Source organism: Solanum pennellii, chromosome 5 (assembly GCF_001406875.1).
Source record: "Solanum pennellii chromosome 5, SPENNV200".
NCBI lineage: Eukaryota > Viridiplantae > Streptophyta > Magnoliopsida > Solanales > Solanaceae > Solanum > Solanum pennellii.
Window position 1 is genome coordinate 65198545 of NC_028641.1, and position 24275 is coordinate 65222819.

The following is a 24275-nucleotide window of genomic DNA, read 5'->3' on the forward strand; positions in this document are numbered from 1 at the left end:
GCTGGTTAACCTCAGCGATCTTCCGCTCTGTAAACTGCACCATTTTCCTCTCTAGACACTCTTCGGACTCGGTAATCGACTTCTACATCCACGGCTGGATATGATGCAGAAGAGTGGCCATTTGTGCCTCTAGTTTTTGGACCCTTGCAAGCGGGACCAATGTCGGTAGAGGGGCTGTGCGAGAGGAGCTCAGGGCTGTGCTACTACCCGGGATAGACTCGACCGGGGTAGTGTCAGTGGACGCCTGTGTAGCTGTGCGGGCCTGGGCTACCGTATCAGCAAGATCATCAGCAAGTGGGGGCAGCTCTGGACGGGGCCCTCTGCATGGGGCGAACTCATTGGCCTCGTCTCTGATGAGGAAGACGTAAACAGTGCCCTGTGGGGTCTTCAGCTGATCTACGTGCCATATGGGCACACCTGCGGACTTGCAAAGGGCAAAGATCATGCACGGGAAGGGGTAGGTGGTAGTGACCTTGAATGCCCTCTCGTGCATGAATGCCTGGAGAAGCCATGCGAAGTCCACCTCGAATCTGGCTATCATCGCCGCCATCAACACTGCTCGATCACAGGTAACGATGTTGTCAGCAGCTGTGGGGGAGAGGCAGTGACAGACAAGCAGCCACAAGAACTTTGCTGTGAACGCGAGGTTGGCCTTCTTGATGGCCCCCTTCGGCTCAGCCACCCAATCGGCACCCTCTCCATCTATTGACAGGTGCAGGGCCATCCACCTCTTGGTGGTCTCTCTCAGTGATGGCTCGCGCAAGAACTGGCCATCCTTCACTATCTGCCAGCGGTAGTCGAACTCGGCAGTGAGGGGGGGTCCGAGAAGCATCAATACTCTCGCCGTATAGAAACCGGCGGATGGCTGGCAGAGAAATGTCAACCTGTACGCCTCGGACTCGGACCTGCTCCAATGGGGCTTGTTTAGCGGGGGCAGCCCGCCTATCGATCTATGATCGGAGAGTCGCTACGTAGGATGCGTAGAACTCTCGGACCATTTCTTCGTTGTATCGTCCCAATGGATGTGCTGTCCACTCCAAGCGATGCCTGGTGAAGAGATTGTGGATCTCAGGCATCGTTAGGAGGCTCCTTGTAAGTACCCGCCTCTCCAAGGTGAGTGTTCGAGTCATCACTCCTTTATCAGTAAGGAACTTGGCGTCGGAGTAGACTTGAAACTGCCCGTCGACACACCACCGGTTGGGCTGGTCAGTGGCAGGGGTGGGGACCTGAGCTGGTGAGCCGGATGTAGAGTCTGAACTTTCAGCCTCCTCAGACGAGGCCGACGCTGCAGCGGTGGCGATTGCGGGAACCTCAGCAGAGCCAGAGGCTTCCTCGGACCAGGATACTCCTAAGGAGCCAGACGCTCCTTCCTCATTTGTGGCTGACCCAGAGGGTGTGCCGGTCAGTGTGCGCTCCTCATCAGACTGGGAGGCAGTGACTACGCCAGACGCCACCTTTTTGGGTGTGGCTCTGGGAGCACGCGCAGCACGGGAAGGGGCGGAAGTGCCTGGGGGCACGTACTCAGGGTCACGCTCATCATCAGAGCCGATGACCATGCCGGCAGACGGGGCGACAGACTTCAATTGCCCGCGTGCGTAGGTGCGGTCTTGCTTGGGTGCCATAGTAGATAGTACCTGTAAAGGATCAATATTAGTACGAGTAGTGGCAAACAAGACAAGCAAAACCATACTGAACAAAACATTGAAAATAGTAGGTAATTGCTATAGAAACAGTGGCACACGGGCCTGGTGATGGCTCGTCGTGACTATGACGGACCGTCATGAGGCCCGTCGTGTTTTACTTAGACTAGCAATATATAGAGAATTCGAAGGAGAGTGTCTGACTAGCATGACGGTATATGCAGGACGGACCGTCACAGGTACGACGGTCCGTCGTAGCACACTTAAAAAAATATGGAGACCCTTAGCAGAGGGGTCTCTGACCGTCATGACGGTCGTGCAGGACGGACCGTCGTGGGTATGACGGTCCGTCACATGTGTACGTTGAAGGACACTTAGAAAAAGTGAGAGACCTTTAGAAATAGGGTCTCTGATAACCAGAACGGTTGTGCAGAAGACGACGGTCCGTCACATGTGTCCGTAGGAAACACTTGGGAAAAATTGAGAGACCCTTAGAAACAGGGTCTCTGACAACCAGAACGGTTGTGCAGGACGGACCGTCGTGAAGATGACCGTCCGTCACATGTGTCCGTTGGGAAACACTTGGAAAAAAAATGAGAGACCCTTAGAAACAGGGTCTCTGACAACCGGAACGGTTGTGTAGGAAGACGACGGTCCGTCACATGTGTCCGTTGGGACAGGGTGCTAGGGCTTTTGGAACGGACCCTGCGACGGTCCGTCGTGGGTACGACGGTTCGTCATCGGGGTCTCGTTTTGAATAACAGTGACAGAACTGGGGGTACCCCATGCATGCCCGATGAACCCACATGGTCTTGTAGTGTTTTGGACCTACGTTTGTCTATCCCAACTACCTGGGAAACTAGCAATGCAAAAGCACCTATGTCTAGGGTTGTCAACATGGCAAATTCGAACATTTTGAACCTAGGTTTAGACATAATCATATAAAGGAAACAACATACGACGAAGAACTAAGCTAAATACTAACTAGTAACAAAAAGGCAAGATAAATGAGTATAAATTTAGAGACACATACCTTAGAAATGGAGAAAACAACTGGACAAGTACTCGGTGGCCAGGCGAACACCCACAACAGCAACTCCGACTAGTAAATGATAACTCTAGGGCGTTGGAGAATTTTAGGGGGCAATGATCGGTGGGAGGGAATGTGGAAGTTGAAAAGAGAGGGAAGTGGGAGGAATAATGAAGTAATGGGGGTGAAATGAGGGGTTGGGGGGTTTAAACGGTCTGATTTTGAAAAAGGGTCCAGCCGGGTCGGGTCGGGTATAACTCATTAATCACGCGACGTTTCCCCGACGACGGTCTGTCGCAGTTGTGACGACCCGTCATTGGTTCCGTCGTGTGTGCCCTAGTTTCAAAATAATAGAAAAACGTACCTGGTACGACGGATGCATACGACGGTCCGTCGCAGGCGCAACGGTCCGTCGATGTATCCGTCAGTGACTGCTGCAGAGTAATTTTCTGCAGAATTTCCTGGTGATGTGCCTGCAAATTTAAAAACCATTTAGTAGAAAAATGCTACCATTACTAAAAAGACTATAAGTATTGGGTTGCCTCCCAACAAGCGCCTGATTTAATGTCGCGGCACGACTGGGGACCCTTGATTACTCAGACTTCATCAAGATGGTATGCCTCTATCACTTCATTCCCCGATGCTTTATGCCCAAAATAGAGTTTTATTCTATCTCTATTCCTCTTAAACCGCACTCCCTCCTTGGCTTTTAACTCAACTGCTCCATGAGGGAATACTTGGGTAATCAGGTAAGGGCCAGTCCATTTGGACTTGAGCTTGCCCGGAAGACAAGGCACCCCAGAACTTTATACAAGCACCAAATCCCCAACAATAAACTCTTGGTTTGCATTTTTCTATTCAGTCTCCTTCTTCATATTATCTTTGTGGGATATGGCAGATACAGATTGGAGCTCACCACTCTGCCTCATGGTCCTACAAATGTTGAAGGTCGCTTCTTCATTATTCAACCGAAATGTCATCTGTCCCTTCTCCCTATCAACTAATGCTCTACCTGTAGCAAGGAATGGCCTCCCAAGAATAATAGTCACTTCAAAATCGACCTCGCAATCAAGAATAACAAAATCAGCCGGAAAGATGAATGACTCCACTTTTACTAGCACATCATGGAGTATCCCTATGGGCCGTTTCACTGTCCGATCAGCCATCAGTAGCCGCATCGCAGTGGGTTTTGGATCCCCCAAACCCAACTTCTTGTAAATTGAGAGGGGCATGAGATTTATGCTTGCCTCCAGATCACATAATTCTTTCGCAAAATGNTCTTTCGCAAAATGTAACTACCCAACTGTACAAGGAATGGTGAACGCACCTGGATCTTCTTTCTTTTGTACGAGGGATCTTGTAGCAATAGCACTACAATGTTGCAGTCTATCATTATCCTCGAAAGTGACCGATCTTTTCTTGGTGACCAGATCTTTCATAAATTTGGCATAACCGGGCATTTGTTCTAGAGCTTCTACCAAAGGGACATTGATAGAAAGCTGCTTCAACATTGTTATGAAACGCCGGTATTTACCATCCTCGGTCTTTTTCACTAATCTCTTAGGGAAGGGTGGTGGTGGCCTAGGCATGAGAATTACCTTGATAGGTACTTCAGCATCTTTTCCATTACTTTCCTCTGCTTCACCACTACCCTTTACCACATTATCATCATCCTTTTTCACATTTTCCTCAGTAGATGGCATAGGTGGGTCAATGGTTTGCCTACAACCCCGAGTAGTGATTGCCATACAGTGCGCATCATTCTTTGGATTTTGGACAGTGTTGCTAGGAAGATTGCCCGGTTGCCGTGTGTTCACTGTCAAAGATAATTGGGCCACTTGCAATTCGATCTGTTTAATCGAAATTGCATGTGTATCAACTTTTTGCCCAATACTAGCTAAATCACACCTCAACTCTTTAATGTGCTCATCACTAGCATCGAACCTCCTCATCATTTTGTGCAACATATCCTCAACTCGCGCCATACTATCTCCACCATCCCTAGGAGTAACTTCACGATTTTGAGGAGGGACATAGGGCCCATTCCTGTCGTTTCTATTAGCATAGTTACCCCTGTTAAAGTTGTTGTCGCGGTTGTAGCTTCCATCTCGGACATAATGACCCTCACGATTGTAGTTACCATAGTTCCGACCTTGGTTCCCTTGACCTTGGCGCCAATTATCCTGATTTGAGCCTTGGGCGCTCGGTCGGAAACCCCCCATCTGTTCATTTACTGCATAGGAATCCTCCTCATAATAACACTCATCGTTTTGTGGCGGTGGTTTCGACAAGTAGTTGACTGCATTAATCTTTTCTGCACCCCCAGTGACATGTTTTAGGACCAACCCAAGCTCAGTTCTCATTTGAGCCATTTCTTCACGAATCTCATCTGTGGCTGGGTTGTGAGTGGACTGCACTGCAAAGGTGTTTCTCCCTGTATCAGACTTCCTAGTACTCCAAGCTTTGTTATTCCGGGAGATTTTTTCTAATTTTTCAGCAATCTCAGCATAAGGACATTCTCCATAAGATCCACCTGCTATAGTGTCCAACACCGCTTTGTTGTTATCATCCTGTCCCCGATAGAAGTATTCTTTCAGTGACTCATCATCTATACGGTGATTTGGAACACTCCTCAAGAATGAGGTGAATCTATCCCAAGAACTACTAACTGACTCTCCTGGTAGTGCCACAAAGTTATTCACTCTGTCTTTGTGGTTTAGTTTCTTGGAGACCGGATAGTAGCGTGCTAAGAAGACATCCCTCAGTTGATTCCAAGTAAAGATGGAGTTGTATGGGAGCTCAGTGAACCAAATAGCAGCCTCTCCCGTCAGTGAGAGAGGAAACACTCTGAGCCCTATTACATCTAGATCCAAATCAGGCCTCCCCACACAACTTTTACACACTGCCCTTACCTTAGCTATATGGGCATGTGGATCCTCAGAAGGTAGCCCTGAAAACAAACCTCTGGCAGTGAGCATTTGCATCAGACTACTAGTTACCACAAAAGTGTGGCCTGTGGGTAGAGGAGGCAAAACCAGTGGCCCATCCGAATCTGCTATGTTATCATAGCCTCTGTAGTATGCTTGGGGCCGTGGAACGGGATTTTGTCCCCTCTGTTGATGTTCACCCGGAGCATCGGGTAACATCTGACCATGAACATCAACCGGAGCTGGGATGTTCTGGTTCGGATCCTCATCATTTATTCCCAAATTACGATTCATATTGCGCAGTGTACGCTCTAACTCGTGATCGTAGGGAAACAGCGGTTCTCTTCCTCTCCGTGTATTTGGCATACAAGGAGGATAGTTCTGAAAAGAAATCAAAAACAATAAAACAAAGTAAAATCAAGAAAATATCAACTAAACTATAGTAATAAGTTCAAATTAATCTAAAAGCTATTTTCCCCGGCAGCGGCGCCAAAATTTGATACGCTCAAACTTACTTCTCAAATAAGAAGTAAAGCGGTCGTGTCAAGTAAATAACCCAACTAGTGAGGTTGGGATCGTTCCCACGAGGAAAATAGTCTAGACTTAACTTCAACTTGTTATTACTATTGTTTGGTCAATGACTTCCTTGGAAAGTAAAAACAATAAAAGGGGGGTTTCTATTTCTAAATGAGTGAAAATAAATAACGAACTTGAAAGAGACACTTAACAGCTTTGACAGTTGGATTTTAATCAATTAATCAAAGTAACTAGGGTTTACGTGTTCCCCACAGGTTCATAACTCGATAATTCTAACTATAACAATTCTTTCCTAGTATCTTGCATGCAAAGTGATAAGTTATGTATTTCTAAATCCTTGGTCCGGCATCTAGAAAATCTCACTCCGCACCTTGGTCCGGCTACGTGTGTTGCTATCCTAACCCTTATCTTTACCTCATATTAAGCATCGTATTCGATATTTGACTAAGTTATTACCTCGTACCAATCAATACTAGCCTATTAGATAGTATACACTAAATCTATGTTACTAATTCTTTTCCTATTATCTACCTCCTTGGTCCGGCAAGTAGCATTAAGGCGAGTTCTAACGTTGGCCATCCGTTAAAAAGACTTCTAAGCGAAAGAATTATTAATACATGCAAGACACTATTCTAGAATTGTTATTTTAGTTAGGGTTTATCTCATTATTTGCCTATGGTTCCCACAACCCTAGTTATGGAGTTTAGTTACTCATAGCCATAAACACAATATTCAAATATATTAAATAAGAATTCATGTACTTACTTCAATGAGAAAGAATAAAATCCAAAAGGTTGCTTGATTAATCACCAAAAATCACTTGCAAGAATTCTCAAAGTAATCAATAATCTCACGAAAAGTCTAATGATTATCAAGAATCTCACAATACAATGTTCACCAATACGAAGTTTTAACAATCTAAGAGTCTAACGATCAGGTGTCTAACCTCAAAAACGAGGTTTTTCGAACTATTTATAAAAAAAAAAAAACCTAATTAAACAAGAATTCTAATTGCTGGAAATCTGCCAAAACGCGGCTGGGTCGACGGACCACGCGACGGACCGTCGTGGTCACAACGGACCGTCGTGGACTCCGTCGTCCCATACTTGGTGCAATTTCTTCTGCTGCTTTCTTCATTCCCCTCGACGGCAAGTATGACGGACCGTCATAGGCACAACGGTCCGTCGAGGGTCTTCGTTCCAAAATACTTCAACTCTCGGAATCTGGGTACTGGGATCACTTCTCTGAACTTCACGACGAACCTGCAAGACGGACCGTTATAGCCACGACGGACCGTCACAAGCTTCATAATCCCACACTTGGTCAGACTTCCCCATCTTCTTTCAGCAGCTGCACTACGCTGCCATCTACGGACCGTCACAAGCACGACGGACCGTCATAAGCTCCGTAGGTGGTCTCTTCTGCATTTCTTCGCTCAAAATCTCCGCATTCAGCTTTGGACAGATTTCCTGCAAAACAAAGAGAAACTTATATAAAAATTAGCACAAAAAGGCTTTTCCGACACACTAAACTTAAGGAAAAAGTATTAATTATACCGTGAAACCACGGTATATCAATGAGCTATCAAAGGTTTCTTATCATTTAATAGCTCATAAGGAATTCTCTTGATTAGAGACCTGATGAGACATCTTTTGGTCACATAGCACACTGTGTTCACTGCCTCAGCCCAGAAATTCATGGCAAGTTGAGAGCCAATCAACATAGTTCTTCTAACCTCCACCAACGTTAGGTTCTTTCTCTCTACCTCTCCATTTTGCTGAGGAGTTCTAGGTGCTGAGAAGATGTGATTTATTCCATGTTCACCACAGAAACTTTCAATCCGAGAGTTTTCAAATTCTGTGCCATGGTCAGATCTGATGCTTCCAATCTTGCAATTTAACTTTGATTGAACAGCCTTGAAGAACACAATCAATTGTCTAGCTGTCTTATTTTTTGTTCTCAAAAACATGACCCATGTATACTTTGAAGAATCATCAACAACAACAATAATGAATTTCTTACCACATCTGCTCAACTTTGAGTGGTCCACACAAGTCCATGTGATGCAGCTCAAGAGGTCTTGATGTGCTAACTCCTTTCTTGACTTTGAATGATTATTTTGTTTGTTTACCCTTTGCACAAGCATTACAAACTTTATCATTTGTAAATTTCACCTTTGGGTAGTCCGCAGACCAGGTCCCCTGCAACCAGCTTGTTAAGAAGAGTAGAACTTACATGACCAAGACGTCTATGCCATAGATCAGATTCATCAGTTTGAGCACTTAGACACGAAAGATCATCTCCTTCGATAGACTCTAGATCTGCTATGTACATATTCTTTACTCTTGTAGAAGACATCACAATCTTCCCTGTTATACAATTTGTAACTAAGCAATGTTTGGCCATGAACTTGTCTTCATTTCCTCTATCACAGATCTAAGATATACTTAGAAGATTATAGTTTATCCCTTCTACATAGTTTATGTTGATTGAATTACTGTAAAACTTTCTTATCCTTCCAATTCTGATAATGGAACCTTTCTTTCCGCCGCCAAAATACACACCACCACCTTCGTGTGCCTACAAAGAGAGGAAATTTGAAGTGTCCCCTGTCATGTGCCTGGAGTATCCGCTATCCGTGTACCAACACTGACCCTTTCCTCTCTTCTGCACAAGAATTACTTGTTAGTCTTAGGAACCCACTTCATACAGAGTTCCCAGTAACTATCAAAAGGCTTAACAAGAAATCTTCTAGCCCAAGGCGGTGAAAATGTTTTACTAGAATTGTAATGAAAATGAGGTCTTCTTTTCAATTTTTTTTATAGGTCTGTCATGACCGACAGACTCATCACAGGAACCATATCCCGTTCCTTGTTAGTCTGACAATTACCCAATTTCACAAACTTCACATGCCTCTCATTAGCCTCCTTCAGTTTATCACATCTTTCCTTCAAATGTCCATTTTCCACAATGGGTGCACAAGAGGTTATTAGCCACATACACATATTTTCTATGGGGATTATATGGTGGTTCTATGTTCCTTATCCCTAGACCTCTTTTTCCATTAAAATTTTGCTGAGAGAGATTCAAAAGGATCTTGGAAGAGTCAGTCCATTTCAGAGAATGACTTAACTCTTATTTGATTTTCTTAAGATCTCTTATTAGCTAAGAATTAGTTTCAAGAGAAGTAACTAACTTAGATTCAGAGATTTTAAGCTTATCCTCCAGTTCTGCCTCATAAATCCTACGTTTTATTTTATCATTTTTAGAGGTACTAGTCTCTTCTTTATCAATGTTGTTGTTAGACTCCAAAATCCCTATTCTACTACTCATTTCAAAAATCTGTGTTTGAGAAAAGCTGCATTTTCATTTTCAAACAAACTTAATTTTTCAGTCAATATTAAGTATTCAGTAAATCGCTCATCTACCGAGTCTATTAGAAGAGTAGCAAGTTTCCTCAGACTGTCAACAGATAGGTTACCAAGATCATCTTTTAATTCAAAGAGGGTTACCTCATTTGCATCCTCCTCCATCGTCTGATTTTGCCATTGAGGAGAAGATTGAGTTGGAAATGCTTTCATAATCTTCAATGGCCAAGGACCTTTTTACAACCTGATCAACATGTGCCTTCCTTCAAAGTTGTCTCGGACCAGGTCCTTCTTACGATATCTAAACTTCATGAGATTCCTGCTTTTGAATTGGCAGTCTCTTATGAAATGACCAGGATTATCACATTTGTGACAAAGGTCATTTGCTGTTGCTACTCTGCTGGTTCATCCTTTCTTTTGAGATCCTCTATGTTTTTTATGATCTTTTGAAACCTTTTTGTCACGTACGCCATCTCAGCCTCTTCTTTAGTCATCTCACTTTGAGAGCATTTTTGTGCAATGGTCTTTTCTTTCATTGACTCCTTCCCTTTTTTTCCCTGCTTCCTATTTAGCTCATAAGTCTGCAGATTTCCCTCGTCCATAGGCAGGGTCATCATGTCACATCCGAATTTACCCCCTAGACGTAACCGGAGTCGTCATCCTTTTCAAGGACTAAGACTAGCCTCTTAGTCTCATGTCATTACATTCATAGGTTGACAAATGCGGAAAAATTTAAAACTTTCATTAAAACTACTTGGAGGTTTACATAGACCTCTACATACACATAATATATAGTCTTATCGAGTATACATAGACCCTTCATATAGGAAGGTTACATAGACTTATACTTTTATTGCACATATATGTATATAAGATATATAAATAGTCTCAACTTGGATGAAAGGAAGAATTCAAGCCTTCGGCAATGTCACCTTCCAAACTCTTCAACGACCGGAACCTAAAATGTTTGGGAAAAAGGGAAGAAAATGGGGATAGTACTCCACATGTACTATGTATAAGACCTTATGCACATATACAAGCAAAACATGCTAAAAAGGACATTTAGTCAAAACATGCCGTTTTTACCCTTTTAGGAACCTATGCAAATCTAAGCAAGTCATATGAATAAACCAAACATGCTTACTAACTCAACAAGTAATACATATTCCAACATACTTGAAACCATTACTTACTACAACCCTATTATTTAGGAATAACATCACAATAATGAATAAGAGTCATCACATCATAATAAGCAAGACAACTACTCATGAGTCCTTATCAAGTCAACAAGTGCAATGACCAAGCAAAGCCCCTTAACCTTACTCAACCAAGTATCCTCAACAAGAAACCATGATCAATGTCCAACTTTACATAACATAACATTTAGATTTACACTTCATCTTATGTTAACATTATAACCCAAGGCATACTCATAAATGAACTAATCAACATATAGTATCAACAATGTGACATGGTCATCATATATACCTCATATATCATCATAACATAAACATATATAAGAACCTCTTCCTAAGGCTCCCTCAAGGCTAACTAGTGCAATGTTTAGGTAGAGTCACATACCCTTACCTAGACTTAGTTAGACCTCTTAGGTTATCCAAGTCAGAGTTCAAGTCTTTTAATTCGTTTTACCTTTTGGGAACATCTTGCCCTAACTGACATAGACCACATTAGCTAGTGCGGAATCCGGTGTCATAAAACCCTACACTGGAAGAAGGCGGACTACTTGCCAAGGTAGTACCAAAAAATGAAACATAACAACTATGTGGACCACTAGCTAGTATTCCTATGGGGGAAACATAGTTCAATAATTAGGAGATATAGTTGGGACCCTCTTTATGCACCATGCATTATAGTCTCCAATCTCAAGAGTAATGTAGTGCTCCTACCTTCCCTAGGTGGGAAAGGAGACTCCTCAATCTAGTTCGCTCAATGCTAAGTTAGAGTCCCTTTTTGAAATATCTTTAAGCATTTAATTATCAATCATATCTTAGTTTAGGTCATAGGGTCTACCCCTTGTATAATCATCATCATCAATAGCTCAACAAAAATTGTTTGTCCTTTCATCACAATTCATATAAGTGAGGTTAACACATTAGCATTTCATAGCATATCAAGGCACATTAATAGTTTTCACCATCCTTATATCACATACACCTTAATAAACCTCACAAGATAGTCCAAGATATTTCAATTCAACATCATACCACCATATCATCCTAGTATAAGGCATACTACAATGTAACATCATGACTTAACCACAATTAAAATCACAATTGGAAGTAAAGATAGAGATTCTAAGACTTACCAAATCTTCCTCATAGTTCATCATCAAGGTCTTACCATCAACCCATAACTCAACCCAATTTGGGGAGTAACATCATCACACAATGATAACCAATAAGATAACAAGGACAATTGCATCTCTATAGCACAATTCAATACTAAACCATAGCTTAAGACAAGATACATAGGCTAATTTCACAATATACTTCATAACCTAAATCACATATCAAGAACTAACATGATAGACCTATAATTCATCTTAATTTAATCATAATAACACCATAGTATAGTAATCTAATCAATAACAAAATCAATTGAATAATCACAATACAATATAGGTCAAGATCACAACCTAGGGTTAGGGATTGAGGATCATGTTCTTAAATTTAGACCAAACCATCAATAATTACCATAATCAAGTTAATCTATTCAATATAACCTAAAGAAATCATCAAAAACTCAATCCATAACTTCAATTTCGTAATTGGATGAAACCCATAAGAAAACTAAAATTTTGAAATCCATTTTGAAGAAACCCTTTGAGGAAAGAGTCTCAAAGGTGAATTAGATCCCATACCTTAAAGTTTGACAACAATTTGATGGTGAATTCGTCCTTTTCCAGCCCCCAAACCCTTATCCTTGCTAGTCTCAATGGTGAGTTCAAGTAGAGAGAGAAAAAGAAAGAAGGAAGAGAGTTTATTTTGTGAGTTATAATTAGGTTAATTGGGGTTGGGACCATTATATGGGAGTTAAGTTAGTTAATTAATCTCCATTAATCCCTAACTAACAACTAAACCACTTAATTTATTAAATGACTTAGCTGTAAAACATCCAGAAAAATCACCTCCTCACAGACGAAACCCCGCCGACGGGCCGTCTGTGAATCTACGGACCCACCCCCCTCGTCCTTCACTCCGTCATGAGTTCAGAGAATGTGCAGGCGAGGGGCTTCCATGCATTGGCTAAGTGTGGGACGACGGTGGCATCGACGCCCCGTCGATCTACACACGGACCGTAGCCTCCACATCTGCACTCCGTCGATGAGTTCAGAGGTTGTGCGGGTGAAGGAACCTTCTCAACAAGTCAAAGTGTAGGACGACGGTGGTATCGACGCCCCTTCGGTCCAGAGACGGGCTGTCTTCTGTCCCGTCGATGCACACCGACAGGTAGTGTTGCCTCAAACTCCAAGGGTCCTCCTCAAGGGCCCTTGGTCGGTCCTTGGGGAGTCGTACCTAGACGTTTCAAAAATAAAACAACTTAAACTCCTATTATATACTCTTTTACCATTTTTCGTAAGTTTCTGACTCCTAAAAGCTAGTCAAATAGGCTAAGGCACGCTAACACCCCTTTGAACCAACTTCCGGACGTCATGGAAGTCATTGGATGTTTTAATTCTTAAACTTCCAAAATGACCTATATTCATTAAAATGGACTTAAAAACAGTACCTAGACCTTATGACACCTACTTTAGGATTTACGATACGTCTTGGATTTTCAAGGTGTTACATTATCCCCCTTAGGAACATTTATTCCCGAATGACACCAAAACTCTTTTGAAGGAAGGAATCGACTCAAGACTAGAAGCCCAACCAATAAACAATATCAAATCAACATATATCATGTCATATTAACAAGGCAAATTTCAAAACTCATATTTTCACACATAAGGCTCAAAACACTTCATCATGAGGTATTTCCTTCTCACAAAACATATGAGCTCAACATACATTACATGAGTCAATTAGCACAAAATTCAACTTAACAACATGCCACATATCATTTCATAAAGACTCACCATACCAATATGCACAACATAACTCAAATAAACCAAAAATGCAAAATTCACGTTTTAGAGGTACTACTTCAATGTAATGCAACCCCCAAATGCACATTTTTGCAACACTTCACCAAAAATAAAGAAATTTTAATTTCTAGTCATATTTATATTATTAAAAAGAATGACTAACCTTAATAATCAAAAAGATGAGGGTAACGGGACTTCATGTTGGCCTCGGCCTCCCATGTTGCACCCTCAACAAGATGATTCTTCCATAACACCTTTACGGAAACCACCTCTTTATTCCTTAACTTCTTGACTTTCCTATCAAGAATTTGAATCGGAACTTCCTCATAAGAGAGGTTATCCTTGACACCAAGACCCTCAATTGGAAGAATGGACTCGGGATTGCCGATACACTTCATCAACATAGACTAATGGAAAATCGGATGAACCAAAGCCAATTCACTAGGAAGTTTCAATTCATAGGCAACCTTACCAACCCTTTGAAAGATTTCATAGGGACCCACATAATGAGGACTCAACTTCACTTTCTTGCCAAATCTAACCACCCCTTTCATTGGTGAAATTTTCAAATACACCTTATGACCTTCTTCAAACTTCAAATCCCTTCTCCTACGATCAGCATAAGACTTTTGCCGACTATAGACCATTTGCAACCGGTTCCTTATGATATGAACCTTTTCAAAAGTCTTATAAATCAACTCAGGACCAAGAAGGGAATTCTCACCCACTTAAAACCACCCAATAGAAGACCTACACATCCTACCATACAAGGCTTCATGGTGAGCCATGGAAATGGAAGAATTAAAACTATTATTATAGGCAAACTACACCAAAGGTAAATTTTTATCCCAACTCCCTTTAAAATCAATAATGCACGCCTAAGTATATTTTCAAGGGTTTGTATCGTATACTCCACGTGACCATCCGTTTGGGGATGAAAAGCGGTGCTCAACTTCACCGTAGTACCTAACCCTTTTTGAAGCGACCTCCAAAATCTAGATGTGAATTGTGAGCCCCGATCCGATATGATGGATAATGGAATGCCATGACGGCAAACAATCTCATCTAGTAAGATTATTGCATAGTCCTACGCTGAATTCGTAGACTTGACGGGAATAAAGCGAGCGGACTTAGTCAATCAATCCACAACCACCCATATGAAATCATATGACTTTTGAGTTCGAGGTAAACCTACTACAAAGTCCATATTGATGTCTTCCCACTTCCAAGTAGGAATTTGGATCTCTTGTAGTAAGACACCCGACTTTTGGTGTTCGGCCTTTACTTGTTAGCAATTCGGACACTTAGCGACAAACTCCGCTGTCTCTTTTTAAACCTTCCCACCAATAAATCTCCTTTAGGTCGTGGTAAATTTTTGTCTAACCCAGATGAATTGAGTAGCGGGACCCATGGGCTTCTTCTAGGATCCGATCCCTCAACCCATCTATATCGGGAACACACGATCTCCCTTGGTACCTTAACACTCCATTCCCCCCTAAGGAGAATGATTCATTCAACTTGTCGAGAACCGATTCTTTCAACTCCATTAATGCTTGATCAAGGTGTTTTTTGGACTTCACCTCAACCACTAGAGATGACTCGAAAATATGATGAACTATAGCACCCCCACTCGGAGAACTTTTCAACCTCACCCCCAACCTATGTACTTCCCTCGTTAGGTCCTTCTTGGCTTCGTCAAGGTTGAATACACTACCCATAATCATATGACTTAGGGCATCTGCAACCATATTAGCCTAGCCAGGGTGATACAGGACACTCACATTATAATCTTTTAACAATTCTAGCCACCTTCTTTGTCGGGGATTCAACTCTTTTTGGGTAAAAACATATTGGAGATTCTTATGGTTGGTAAAGACATCAACATGAACCCCATACAAGTAATGCCTCAAAATTTTCAAAGCAAACACCACGGCCGCTAACTCAAGGTGATGAGTGGGATAGTTTCTCTCATGTACCTTAAGTTTCCTAGAGGCATAGGCTATCACTCTCCCGTGTTGCATAAGCACACACCCCAAACTCACTCGGGATTCATCACAATACACTACAAAACCCTTTGTACCCTCCAGTAAAGTCAACACCGGAACGAAAGTGAGCCTATCTTTCAACAATTGGAAACTTTTCTCACATGTTTCCGACCACTCAAAATTCTTACTCTTTTGGGTCAAAATAGTCAAAGGAGATGCAATAAACTCAAAACCATCCGCGAACTTCCAATAATAACCCGCCAGACCTAAGAAACTCCTAATGTCGGTTGGAGTTAGGCCAATTTTTCACCGCCTCCATTTTCCTTGGATCTACCTCAAATCCGTCACTAGAGATGATGTGCCCAAGAAAAGTCTCCGACCTCAACCAAAACTCACACTTTCTATATTTTTCAAACAACTTATGTTCTTTAAGAGTTTGCAATACCACCCTCAAATGACCCATATGATCACCCTCATTCTTTGAATATACCAAGATATCATCAATCAAGACAATGACAAATGAATCTAGGTAATTTTGAAATACTCTATTCATTAGGTCCATAAACGCCGTTAGATCATTTAATGAGACCGAAAGACATGAATGAGAACTCATAGTGCCCATACCTAGTCCGATAGGCCATATTTTATACATCCTCACCTCTCACCCTAAGTTGGTGATACCCCGATCTCAAGTCAATTTTCGAAAAGTAACTCACCCCTTGGAGTTGATCAAACAAGTCGTCAATCCGAGGGAGAGGGTACTTATTCTTAATGGTGACCTTATTGAGTATTACTATTAAATAAATGTTTATGGATTTTGATATAAGTGTTGAAGTTAAGTGGGCGTTTGGACATAAATATGTATACATATTGAAATTATTTTAAAATTTTTGCGAGTGATTTGGAGTATCAAATAGGGTGCTTGATCCCTAGTCGGGCATGGGGGATGGGGGAGAGGTTTATGGATATTTGAGCTTCAGGGAGTAGTGGGGATGCGGACAACATGTGGGATATGATAATTAATTGCATTAGGGAAGCAGGCAAAGAGATTCTAGGGTTTCAATGGTTACTTTTGGTGGTCATGAAGGGGATGGTGGTAGATAGGAGAAGCTTAAGGCAAAGTGGAAACAGAGTAGACTACTTGTGCAAAGTTGGTGAAATCAAAGACCTATAGGAAAAACAGATGAATTCGGAAAGGTATAACCATATAAAACGACAAAGTTAGCGATTACGACGACAAAAATGAAATCTTATGAACACTTGCATTTAAGCAAGGGGAAAAATTAAAAGTGGAGATAAAAATTTGTACATGCTCTCCAAGGTGAGATAAATGAAGACTTGTGACCTAACTCAAGTGAAATACCTAGAAGATAAGAACGGCTAAGTGCTAGTGGCAGAGGCTCTTATTAGATGAAGATGACAAGCATACTTCCATAACATCTTGAACGAATAAGGGGACAAACACATTGTGTTGGGTAATTAGGAGTAATAAAGAAACATTAGGATTTTGAATATTATAGATGTATTACGATTGAATATTATAGGGCACAACCTAGAAGAATTTCTTGGAGTTTTGAAAGAGTACACGCGGGGCAGGCATGAATTGAGTGGTTAACTAGATTGCTTAATGTAATTTTAAAGACGACTATAATATTATAAGAATAAAGGTGGAGTATATTGATTTCATTCTACTAGAACAAGGGTGATATATATAGTTGCAATTACAAGAGCATCAAACTACACACTATGGAAGTTTTGAAGAGGGAGTAGAGTTGAGGGTGTTTGAATGTATGCGCCCACTTATCAGTCAAGGACCAGGTCCCTTGACTCAGCAAGAACAATAACTAAAAATATGCGTCAACATTTTTCGATAGGACTAGGTCCTCAGTACAATTACAATAACAACCAGTAAAAAAAGTGGTGAAAGTAAAGATTGAACAAGAAAATTTACGTGGAAACCTCATTGATCAAGGGTAAAATCACTACCTATCCTCAATAGGACTTTTCAAACTGCTTCCACTAATCTTCTTCAAACAAAAGTAAAAGTGAGTTTACAAAATGAGATTAGCCTGCTAATCTCCACACTAAGCAATACCACCTATTACATAGACGAGCTAGAGCAGATAAAACACGTCCACCAAGCTATCAGCCCTAGATGACGTAGACTTTAACTAAGCGGATACCACACCGCCCACTATACTAACCCAACTGATTAATATAGACTTTTATAGTAAGACACAAAGTTACTCATAAATACGTTCTAACAAGACTCAAGCCAAGTTTGAAACGTTTCTAACAAACAATGAAACAAATCCTACAAGTTAAGCTCAATATAAACATTCAAGAATAACAAGTACGGAAAGCGCTTTTCTCTTGATCGGGTCCTTGTTGTGTGTATTCTTGTGCTTGAATTATTTCTTGAAGATGACCTTTTCTTTTAACCTCTTTGAGTTTTAGTTTGCCTAATCTTAAGTTTGTGTTTATTGGAAAGAGATGATATAAATCACCACAAATTCATTGAGACCATCCCATTGGCTGAAGGCCTGTTGTTAGAAAAGATGTGCACCTACCATACCAGCTTTACTGACAGCTGTCTTGTCACCTTTTCACGTAAGCAATCTTGCAGGGATCAGGTCGCTCACAGACTTCTTTATGAGTTCTTGAAAAGGCCTGCCGACTGATTTTCTTCTTTGAATAATTGAATTTATTTGTTGTTTTTCATGTTGACTAAGTCAACCATAAAGAGTTATTGATCGTTGGACAAACAAGTGCGTCCATTTTGAGTGGTGTAGTACATTGACACCTCACTAGCCTCTGACATGATAGCTTTACAAGTGTTCACAATAATGGATTTGGACGAGATAACTTAATAAGGGACCATGTTCCTTTGTTTGTGAGACACTGAAACAGATAATCTCATCCGCTCTTCCTATTAGTGTAGGACACTGCACTTTTTCACCTATCACCTAACATGACAGCTTTACAGCTGTACTCCATTTGTATTTGGACGAGAGCACTCAGCCAGGGACCAGGTTCCTGCATTTGTGAGGATCATCAAAACACTTAGAATATAACAGAAAGTGAGGAGGGAGTGCCTATTTTCAAGAATTAGTTCAAATTTATATCAGGGTAATCGACTACAAAGCCATTTATCTTATGAGGATACTGGTGAAAAAGTACAAGAAAATGAAGAGGAATCTATATGTAGTGTTCATTGACCTAGAAAAAAACTTGTGATAAAATCCCGAGAGAATTTCTATTGATATGCTATGAGGCTAGAGGTGGATCCATAACTTACATTAGGGTGATGAAGGATAGATATGATTGAACTAAAACTCGGTAAGAATAGTAGAAGACTCAAACTACCATTTAGTTAAGATGGGTTTGCACGAGGATTGATGCTTTATCCCTTTTTTTTTGCCTTGGTGATGGATGTATTGACATTTGACACGGCATACACAAAACGAAACCAGATTGCATTAATGCCTCAAATAGAAAGTAGCGAGCACCATAAAACAAAGAAGGTTGACTTCTTTTGCGAGGGACGATGACGAAAGCTCGAATCAGAGCTGTATTAAGTGGAAGTCTCAAGAATGTTTCTCTAAGACATCTTTATCTGTAACTTTTTTCTCCTCAAATCTAATGACATATACTAGTGTTCTCGAAAACGTTTTTGGGGCGAGTCTCAAGGGAGGGCGTACCAAAATTGCTCCGGGGTGTAAATTAAAGACTTAGATCCATAAGGCATAAATTTTTAAATTTGAGGAGTAAGCCTCAAGCATAAAAACGTAAGTTCCGGGCGTAAAAACGTAGGTCAAGACATTTTTAATTTAATTTTTTGAACCTTTTTTTGCTTTAAATCATATTTTTTAGTTAGTTGTGTAATGATATTTCTCAAATAGTAATTACAAGACTTTTTTCTTTATTATTGATTATTTATACTTGTGTTATTTACAAAAAGATTATTTGTGAAATCATTGAAAGATTTAATTTTGCTTATTTAAATATTAGTAATAAACAATAAAACTGAAACCTGTGATTCATGAGTCAAAGCTTAAAACCTCTGATTTCTGAAATGTGTTGTCTAGTTTGATTTTTACTCACAATAAACTTGTATAAAAAAAATCATATACTTTGAAGATTCTACTCTGTATATGTAGAAATAACAGATTGAATGAAATTGTGACTTACTCTTTCTCCTATATATATATCTCGGTTACTCTCTTCTTCACTCACATTTTTCAACTTCCTGTCAGTGTTGTTATCTGATTTCAATTTTCAGCAAAAGTAGGTTGTGTACAACATTATTGTTCATTTAAACCTCTCTGTGATATTTGCTAAGAAACTGTGGTGCAAACTATATATAACTAGCAAGTGTTGTTGATAGATTTTGCAACTGAGTTGGTTGAAGAGTTCACTCATTGGGCAGAATATGTGGAACACGGAAGATCTGCTTTGAAGGACCTCGCCATTAAGGAATTTACTTTCGTCCGCGGAAGTCGTCTACACTTTTGGCAACAATTACTCTACTATTGTGAGTTTAACCTTCTCCTTAATTCTATGTTTACCTAATTCATGTTGTCCTTCGCTGATTAATCGCCTTTCCTCCCCTATTAAGGTGTTCCTATTAGGTCAACTTCACAGAGTCTCCAAAGAACATCAAATGCCAATGATCTGGAGAATGTCTCACAAATGGTAATTAAGACAAAGTATGAAAGAAATTGCTACAGGATTGGTGAGTTTTATCATCTTGCATTTTTTCTTTAATATCCCAGGTATATCGATTTCTTTTATGATACATGTCCTCAAGAATTTTAGGAAAATTAAATCTCATTAGCGTTTGTGTGTTTTTTTTATCACAGTGATCAACAAGTTGTTTGCTCTTCTTGAAACTTTTGGTAACATCTCTCAGTATCCTTAATGAATTCAATATTTTAATTTGAATGTCATTTTTCGTTGTCTACCTAGATATCATATTTACTTTATACAATTTACTAAATTTCGATGAATCATTTAGCATTTATGTATAAACAAGATTAGTACCAATCTTTTCAAAGTACGATATATAAATATAATAATTAATTAAAACCAAGATAAATAAGAATTAATGAGATGAGAAAATGATCACTTTGTGAAACAAGAAAAAATAAACTTCAAATTTCCCCACTTCGTGATGTTTCTGAATGCAACTTAATTTGGAAGAACTTGAATTTTTTCCTCTTAATTTTAAATAAATTTTTTTTCTCTCCTTCTTTTGTAATTTTAATTTTTCTTTTTTGCTTTGTAGCTTATCTTTTAAGCAAATACAATTTTTTTTCAAACTCACAAGATCATCAAAAACAAAACATTGATAGAACAGATACCACTTGATAAAAATCAGATACCAAAATAAATAATAAAATAATGCAGAAGTAAAATTCTAAAAATTAAAGACAGAAATTGAAAGAATTGCGAAATTCAACACTAAAATCTTCAAATATCAAGAGAAGTGCTAAAAATCTTAATTGATTTTAGTATTCAAAATTAGCAAATAAAACTAATTATGATACTAATAAAGTCAATTCAAAAACTTTATACTAGGAAAGTTTTAAAATATGAAACTTTTATTGTCCTATTCGGCTTCATGTAGGCCCTCTTCTTGGGACATGGCCCAATCTTTTGGCTCTTGGACTCGAACTTGAACCATGAAATTTTGTCAACTTGTTGTTATAATTATTGGGTCAATCTTGGACTTTTCTTCCATGATAAACATCTTCTTGATTTCTCATTGAAGCTTGTCAACTTTAGTGCAAGTAGACTGACATGAATGCTATAAAATCCCTAGTTTTCCTATTTAGAAACTAGGTTTTAAAATCTTGGTTTTCTCCCTTAAAAATCTTGGTTGACCATGAAAAATCAATAATTTTCAATTTCAATTGTTAAAAGGTGATCTTTCAGGCTCAAAATGGCCAAAAGTAGTTGAAGGGTCAGGTTGCTATACTAAATATCTTCTCATCTTTTGGCATCTTAACCACTGACAGAATAACTTGTCAAGTCATTCTATTCCAACCTTGTCGAGTCACTTCAGACCGATCCACTAGTTTTTCATTGCATTATTTTATTTGCGGGTCTAATTCTATAAGTGTAGGTAAAGTCCTTCTCTAATACATAATTATGTATGAAGATCTGCAAAAACTATCCTAGTTTGATTCACTTGCTCTGTTCACCTCTTTTTACCTCCATTATACATTTATTTTTCTCCTTCTCGTGTCCTTGACTTTAGATACAAGTCATCGAATTCTGCAAATTTATCTGTATATGCCTAAGGATTTCACCTACACTAATTTTTTTACTTTGTGTCTCAAAAAAATTACTCATTTTGTGTTGTTGTGTTGCAGTGCCTTATTTGAAACGAGTCCGAGAGTCAAAAGTCAATTCATCACTATGCATTTAAGTATGCAACATGCTTATGCGAGAAGATAGAAAAGCTAAGTGACAGAGAAGTTGAATCTATTGCTGGCAATTCTCTACTTGATGCAGCGTATTCTAATAACTACAAGCTTGTTGAACTTATAGTCAGAAGATTTCCTTATTTAGATTATTATGAACTTACACATTGCAATAGAGAATCGCTGAAAAAATGTGTTCAAGTTTGTTTGTCAGATGAGACAGCTTTTGCACTACTTGGTGGGTGCTTTAGACTCCTCTGGCAATAGCATCTTCAATTTGGCTGGAAAGTTGGCACCACCAAATAAGCTAAACCTTGTCCCTTGACCAGCTTTTCAGATGCAACGAGAACTACAATGGTTTAAGGTGATTCAACTTCTGTACTCCAATAGAATTTATCTCATTATGTGGTTAAGAATTAGTACTCCTTCAATCCCAAATTATTTGTCAGGTTTCTCTTTTTGAAAGTCAAACTGGACTAGATCAAGTTTTTATATTAAAAAACTATATGCCAAGTTATTAATTTTCTCATGTTAATTTTAAAATATAAGTCAAAGTTTATTTAGTTTGACTCTTGAAAAGTGACACATGACAACTAATATGAGACAAAGAGAGTGATGACTAAGCATTTTAATTGCCACATTAATTGCACTACTGGTTTTTCCACATAAAATTCAGTTTTTCGTATACAACCTTGAGTAAATGTTTTCCTTTTAAAATGTTCAAGTTATATATGTGTAGTTGAACAGTCTTGTTGCTCATAATAGTATGGCAAATTAGGAAGTAAAGCATATGGTCCCGCCTGCGCACTGGTAACGGTTAAATCGTGAGGAGAAAGCTCCGTATGTGGTTTTTACTGAGGAACATGAGAACTTGAAAGTAGATGGAGAGAAATGGATGAAAGATACATCAAGCTGACGCACAATTGCTGCATCACTAATTGCTACCATCGCCTTTGCTGCAGCAATCACAGTACCAGGTGGCAACAAAGAAAAAAGTGGACTCCCCATTTTCTCAGCTGGAAACATTGTGTTTTCATCATTTTTGCAATCTCTAATGCATCTTCATTGTTCACTTCAAGCACCTCTCTATTAGTGTTCTTGTCTATTTTGACATCTCGTTATGCACAAGAAGATTTCCTTTATACTTTGCCAAGGAGTCTTATGCAGGGAGTGGTAACTCTGATTATTTCCATAGTATTCATGATGTTTAACAAGGAGTTTGGGCAGGAGAAATCATGGGTTTTTATATCCATCGTGACAATGGCTCTCCTACCCATTATTTCATTTGTGCTTCTGCAATTTCCCCTCGTTGATCTCTTTTCCTCAACATATGGGGATGGCATTTATGGAAATTAAACAAGAGTAACTTCTTGTTCTAAAGTACTATTTTTGATTGCTTGTTTTAATATTTGAACACGTCAAGTCATGTTACCTTTATAAATTGAGTATTAACTATTATACTGTTTCTTAATAAATGTACTCCTTCTGCTATCTCTCCATAATCAAATCTACACGAATAGTAGATAAAGAATCTTATAATTATCAAAACTCATACTTTCTTTATTACGATGTTCAATATTTGGAAACATTAATTTGTTGCATTTGTCTCTGCTCTTGAACCTCGCAGAGTAGCTACTAGTATACGTCAAACAAGGGGACGTGATGCAAGTGATGCTTGTGGTTGTAGGGATAATGCCACAATTATATCATTTTATTATGTTATTCATGAAAATATTATAAACTTTTGTCTCTCTTCCTAATTTTTTTCCCCTTAGCAGTATTTACCTCACTTTTTTTTCTTCTAAAATGATGACTTAAAATTGTCTGTCAATATAATTCTCCATGATAGCTAATTTTAAAGAGAAAGATCCATAAACAATTTGAATCAAATATTAACTTAATTGAAAATAAAAAAAGTAAGAAAGAGAGATAGATATTCGTAGGGGGTAGAAGTAGGAAAACAAAGAAAAGTTTATGATGTTATTCATGGACAAGATAATATATTATTATAATATGACATTATTAATTTGCTTATGAAGTACTAATTATTTCAATTATGATTAGACTATTGATGTAATCAATTAAATCTTATTCAGTAATTTCTCCATATGTCAAGGTCTCGTCAATCAAAATAAGAACTTGAGAAAAATGGATAGAAGAGAAATGGAAGAACTGGATCGTGTTTGTAGTGAATTATGGGTGAAATATGAATTATTCAAATGAGTTAAGCTTTCAACTTTTACTCACTC

The 24275-nt window shown here is 39.3% G+C and overlaps 1 pseudogene; it reads left to right on the plus strand.

Annotated features, from left to right (window-relative positions):
• LOC107019643 overlaps positions 1 to 23501 on the plus strand; it is a 95896-nt pseudogene extending 72395 nt beyond the window's left edge.
• The last annotated feature ends 774 nt before the right edge of the window (positions 23502 to 24275 follow it).